This window comes from Ictidomys tridecemlineatus, chromosome 9 (assembly GCF_052094955.1).
Source record: "Ictidomys tridecemlineatus isolate mIctTri1 chromosome 9, mIctTri1.hap1, whole genome shotgun sequence".
Taxonomy (NCBI): domain Eukaryota; kingdom Metazoa; phylum Chordata; class Mammalia; order Rodentia; family Sciuridae; genus Ictidomys; species Ictidomys tridecemlineatus.
Genome location: NC_135485.1, coordinates 54,298,445 through 54,305,226, shown reverse-complemented (window position 1 = coordinate 54,305,226; position 6,782 = coordinate 54,298,445). Strand labels below are relative to the sequence as shown.

At 37.6% G+C, this 6,782-nt stretch overlaps 1 pseudogene; it reads left to right on the top strand.

The window, feature by feature from the left end:
• Positions 1-2,764: 2,764 nt before the first annotated feature.
• On the top strand, positions 2,765-4,172 carry LOC101967883 (tripartite motif-containing protein 75 pseudogene; annotated as a pseudogene).
• Positions 4,173-6,782: the final 2,610 nt, after the last annotated feature.

The window sequence follows — 6,782 nt, the reverse complement described above, 5'->3', positions numbered from 1 at the left end:
CAGTCTGAAAGTCAAACAGAAATTTAAAAGTCAGTAATACATAGGGCAAAAAATGAATGGTTACCTTAATATCCTTAATAAATAAAGAAAATAAAGAACCCATCTGCTAATCTATTTATCATGTTCTTTCTCATTCTTTTATTCATTTCACACATGATGTGGTATTTTTCTAGACTAAGATTTCGCTAACTTTTCCCATAAAGAACCAGATAGTGAACGTTTTCAGTTGTGCAAATATTAAGGTCTTTCTTGTAACTACTCACCTCCGTATTTTAGCATGAATGCAGCCATAGACAGCACATCATGCAATAAGCATGACTGTGTTGCAATGAAACTTTATTGTATGTAGCAGGCTGCATTTGTCCCATAGCTATTGTTTAATAATCCCTGTTCTAGAACATAAAAATAAAACCCCTAAAATCAGCATACTGCAGTGACGCAATCACATGAATGTTTATAGTAACACAATTCACAATAACCAAATCACAGAATAACTCAGATGCCCATCAATAGATGAATGGATTAAGAAAATGGGGTATATATCCCCCAATGGAGTTTTACTCAGCCATGAAAGCTAAGAAGAATGAAATTAGGGCATTTGCTGGCCCATGGATGGAAATAGAGAACATCATACTAAGTGAAATAAGAAAATCAAGGGTCAAATGTTTTCCCTTATATGTGGACCTTGGAGCAAAGTAAAGGGGGAAAGACATGAGTGGGGGCAGGTGAGGGGAATCAGATATCATAAAGATACAGGGAAGATCAGCCCCAATAAAAATAAATAAAAATAAATAAATAATCAAATGAAAGAAAGACCAGTAGAGTAAAGGAAGGAACATAGCGGGAGGCAGGAGAAGAGAGAAGGAGGGTATTAGAACTAAAATGGTGTAAATCAAATACCATGCATTTTGTCAGAATGAACCCAACTATTATGTATGATTCTAAAATTCACTAATAAAATGAAATAAATAAATCATCAAGAATTGCCTTCTATTTGCTAATATCTGTTCAGAAAAACAACATAGGAAATTTAAGGCTAACAAATATTCTAGATTAGTGAAAACAACAACAAAAATCATCTCACAAAACTGAGATGAGAAGCAAAAGTCTTATCTAGTGCTAAAGTTCTATAAAGAATATTTTTTTAAAGTGGGACTAATATGAAATAAAACAATGCAGTCAGAAATATTCCTTTAACTTGTGGCAAATATTAATTATGCCTTAACATATTATAATTGCTTGAGACCAGAGAACATTTAACCATCTCCCTCCTTAAAGGAGATAGCTAGAAATGGGTGGGGAGAAAAGAAGGAGAGAGAAGGAAAAGAGAGGGAATGAAGGGAGGAAAGCTGAGAGAGTTGAGGGGGGAAAGCATCAGCGTGTAGGCTTTGAAGAAATACTAGAAAAAAAATATATTGGAAACTAAAGTCTAGGAGAGAATACATAAAAGGTATTTATCTTGTTTGTCTTGGTCAAAAGGTAAAGCGAAAGTACATTACACAGTATGTCCTGAGTATTTGGTGAGATTGTCCTGCATATAAAATCATTTGCTGTATGACTGGCAATGATGCAAATATAAGACATGTCTCTTAGACTTACAGTATAAATAATTGTGCTTTTTATTTTTCTTGATCACTCTAAATAACTTAATTCTGGAATTTTAAGAAGGAGTAAATATAGATAAGATACAATTTTTAATTGATGAAATTGAATATGAACCCCCTAAGAGTATATATTCAGCCAATAAAATCTAACTATGCAATTTATTGGAGTGGCTGAACTCTTTAGTCCTTTGTATTCTTATTTTTGATCATTTTAATATTTGTTAGCATTTTCATAAAAAAGCAACTATAAAAAGTAAAAATTTTACAAAGCCAAATTGCTCTCTGTTAGTATACTAACTCTAGGGAACAGTTCAGGGCACAGGGAGGGGACAGGTAAAAATTCAATCCATCGTGAAATTAAACATCATCTTGAGATTATAATTATGAATTCAGTCTGATAATTAGCCATACTTCTGTGTACTATCAGGTGTATCAGGTAGATATTACTATTGATTTGTATTTATTTTCATTTTTCTAAAGAAAAAGTGCATGCTAATAAATTTTTTGCCCTTGGGCCCCATCTGAAGGCATTCAAGGAATAGCTTACCCTTTACTTTGGAAAAACAGAATAAACACTCTTAATATGTAGAGTACTGTTATGCATTTGATGAATCATCAATGAGTTATATGAATGAAATTAAATATATCAAAGTTTGTTTCAGAAAAATATTAAAAAACTTGAGAGGGTGGTCATCACCCTGTAAATATTTGTACTAAGAGATTTCATTCACACACTTAGAGACTCAAGAAATGATGATGTATCACAAAATACATTCTTTTCTTGACTCTAGAAAACCAATCCTTTAAATGATGTGTCTCCAAAATATATTCTACTGGTCTAAGAGTCATTGCCTTTTTCTTTTTCAACCTTTCGTTGAAAAAAAATAGTTCAGAGCTTCTTACAGGACAACAGGACAGGAAAACAGGCCTTCTGGAGCCTTCTACTCCAGCAACTCTGAACTGCCAAAGGCTGGAAGAGCAGCTGTGATTGGCTGCAGGCCACTGGAAGAGACTTCCTGTTGCATCTGGAATTCAGGGGTCTGCTAGGACTTCAAGGGCTGTGAGAACCAGGGGCTCAAGTGAGACCATCTGGCTGGAGTATACCCACAAAGCCAACTTCCTAAAAAAGCCCACCTCAGTGCAGACTTTCAGCCAGTCCAATGGTGGTGGCAGCAGCTCTCACAAGACTTCAGGAAGAAGTCAAGTGCCTGGATGAACTGAAAGACCCAATCACCATCGAATGTGGGCACAACTTGTGTCGCTCCTGCATCCAACAGTCCTGGGCAGATCCACAAGACAGTTTCCCTTGTCCTGTCTGTTGTCATCAAGACAGTTTCCTTTGTCCTGTCTGTTGTCATCAGTGTAAAGAAAGGCACTATAGGAGCAACACCAAGCTGGGAAGGACGATTGAAATTGCCAAGCTCCTCTACCTCAGCATGAGGAAGAGGCAGAACCAGGACCAGATGAGCTTGTGTGAGAAACACGACGAGGTCCTGACCCCTTTTGGTGAGGAGGACCTGGAGCTGTTGTGTTCCCTATGTGCTGGGCCCCCAGTCTACCAGGGCCACTACCTGAGGCCCATCAAGGAGGCTGCCTCTTATCACAGGGGAATGCTTGAAAATTACATCAAGCCCCTGAAGAGGCAAGTGGCAGATGTTCAAAAATTAATAAGCATTCAAGGCAATAAACGCATTGAGCTGAGAGAGACGGTGGAACACCAGAAACAAATTATCCTTTGAATTTGAACAATGGAACCAATTTTTAGAGCAAGGAAAACAGGCAGCTCTTGCTAGGTTAGCTGAAGAAGAGAAAGACACTGAACAGAAACTCAGTGAAAACATAACAGCATTTTCAAACTACGCTTCTGCACTCAAAGGTTTACTAAGCAGGGTCACAGAGCACAATGTGTTGTCTGAGGTGGAATTGCTGTCACAGATGAAGCATTTCTACCAGAAGTCTGACAGTGAGGTCAGCCCACCAATCTTTTCGATTCATTTAAGGAGGGAAACTTGCAATCTTCCTCCCCAGTATTCTGCTCTGCAGAAAATAATTAAAGAATTCAAAGCAGATATATTTCTAGACCCTGAAACAGCCCACCCTAACCTGATTGTCTCTGGGGATAAAAAATGTATCTGATATACAATGAGAAAACAAAACATCCCTGATATTCCAACTAGGTTTACAGTCAACCCGGTTGTCCTGGGTTTTCCAGATTTCTATTCTGAGAGGCATTTCTGGGAGGTGGAAGTGGGAGAGAGATCTGAGTGGGCTATTGGCATCTGCAAAGCCTCTCTGTCCACCAAGGCAAGGCGACCATCAGTCCAGCAGGGATGCTGGAAGCTTCTGCAACTGAATGATGGCTATGAAGCTCCAGGAGCTGTTCCAGACCCTCCGCTGTTAGACATGAGAGCCAGAGGCACTGGCATTTTCCTGGACTGTGAGCTGCGTGAGATCCCCTTCTACATCTGTACTTTCACAGCCACTTTTACTGAACCTCTGTGTCCTTATTTCTTGATAGGACCTGCTTCAAAACCTCTCAGAATATGTAAGGGAACAGATTGTAAATGAAAAAGCCCCCCAATAGGCTGAACCATTTTAACAAAATTCTGGGGTTTTTTTGTTTGGTGCTAAAGATTGAATCCAGGGTCTCCTGCATACTAGGTAAGAGCTCTGCCCTTGAGCCACATCTCCAGCCTTTTCTGTACATGAATTGTTTTATGATGAACTTCTCAGAATTACATTTCACTTTTCTTTTATTTTCCATTGACCTTTTTTTTTTTTCCTCCTTGTGGGAGTCTAACCCACATGTTAGGCAAGTGCTCTAGCTTGCCATAGAGCTCCATCCCCAGTCCCATATTTTTATCTCAGTGTTTTGTTGGAAACCTCAGAACTGTTAGAAATAGAGGGAACAATCTAATCCTATTTCTGATGCTAATGGGAACAGGTCTGGAGTTTCCTTAATAACTTTTTCTAATGTATTTTTAGTCTTTTTCATTTAAATTCCAAAGTAAGGGCAATTATATTTTATGTGGAAGGCAGGCACTATACATTTTTTTTCCTCTGGTGGTATTAGGGTTTGAACTCAAGAGTGCTTTACCATTTTTCATTTTAGATAGGGTCTCACTAAGTTGCTGAGGCTAGCCTATAATTTGTGATCCTCCTGCCTAAGCCTCTCAAATTGCTGAGATTACAGAAGTGTATCACCATGCATAGCTCTTAATTGACTGAAACTTTTCCATTATATTATAATAAGTTTTGTTATGAATTATCAAATTCTTGATTAAGATTTATTCTCATTCCCCATTTTTTTGTTATTATAATCATTACAGCCCTGATTTTTTTTAAATTTTATTTATTTATTTATTTGTTGTGGTACTGGTATTGAACCATGAGCAGTTTACCAAAGTTGCTGAGGCTGGCTTTGAACTTGGGATCTTCCTGCCTCAGTTTACAAGCCACTGGGATTACAGGCGTATGCCACTATACCTGGCTCACAGTGCCCCCCGCCATTTTTGAGACACAGGGTCTTCCTAAATTGCTGAGGTTGGCTACAAACTTGTGATCCTCCTTTCTAAGATTACTGAGAAGTTGAGATTACTTCCCACTATATGTTAAAACTGGTTCTTATATTGGGGGAAGGTAGGGAGTGGGTATAGCTTAGTTGGTAGAGTTCTTGCATCACAGGTACAAGGCCCTGGGTTCAATCCCCAGCATCACAAAAAAATAAAAATAAATGAAGAAGAGATTATCACTGGGCACTAAGTTAGAGTTAGGCACCAGAAGTTCTGATGTGCTACTGCAGAACAGGATGGTTACAGATGATGATAATGTGCAGTATATTTCAAAAAGCTAAAACAGAATTTGAGTTTTCACCATAATGAAATGATAAATGAAGAAATGGGTATGTTTAATCTGATTTAAATCTTATACAGTGTATAGCTATATAACTGAAGCATCACATTGTACTCTGTTTATCAGTAAAATGAATTTAATGTTAAGGAAAAGAAACCTCTAGTTCTTGGTTTGTAAGAAGGCTGTTAGTCATTATGTTGTAGTTTATTCCAAAGGATTGAACCCAGGGGTGCTTAATCACTAAGCCACATCCCCATCTGCTTTTTGAGACAGGATCTTGATAAGTTATTTAAGGCTGCACTAAATTGCTGAGGATGGCTTTGAACTTCGGATCCTTTTGCCTCAGCCTCCAGAGCTCCTGGGATTACAGGTATGCACCATGGCACCTGGCCTTTTTTTTTTTTTTTTAATAGTGCTGGAGATTGAACCCAGGGCTTTGTGCATCAAGCACTCTACCAACTGAGCTATATCACCAGCCCTTCATACCTGGCCTATTTCAAAAATTTTTTATTGTTGCATTATAATTATATGTAATAGTAGAATTCATTGTGACCAACTCAGAACCAAAGGTGGAATGTTCTCTCTGATATTCGAATGCTGACTCACAATGGGGTGGGGGAGGTTCCCCTGATTGGACCAGGGTGAGTGGGGGGAAGGAGCAGGGGATGGGAATGAGAAAGACAGGAGAATGAATCAGACAACCCTTCTTTATGTTCATATAGGAATACGGGGCCAGTGTAACTCCACATCATGTACAACCTCAAAAATGGGAGGTTACAATCCATGTATGTATGAAATGTTAAAATTAAAAAAAAAGAATTGTGAAAAAAAGAAAAAAGAAAAAAATAGTTCAGTCATCAATCTTAATTCTTATGAAATAAATTATTCATTATTTTGAGTGCATAATATCTATTTATGTTGCTTTTATAAAGTTATAAAATTTTACTCCTTTTTCTTTGCAGCCCTGGGAATCAAATATAAGGCCTAGTGTATGCTGGGCAAAGTGCTCTATCTTTGAGCTAGAACCCTCAGTCCGTCTTTTTTAAGATTTCCCTTCATTTTAAAAGAAAGCTTCCCCTATTTCTTCTCTCTACCTCCATGTAACCTGAATACAATTTATTATTTACTGTAGGGATATGGTTTTATTCTATGAATATGGAGGCCAAAAACTGGCTGTATTCCAATTAGCTGTCTCTGTTTATGTAGAGAAAGTGTTTTGATTTTTCATATCACTAAATACGGATTGTTTTGTTTCTCTTCTGTGTTTTACATTTACCTAGTAATTTCTTAATATTTTTTTTTTTAAAAAAACCACAGATCATCTGA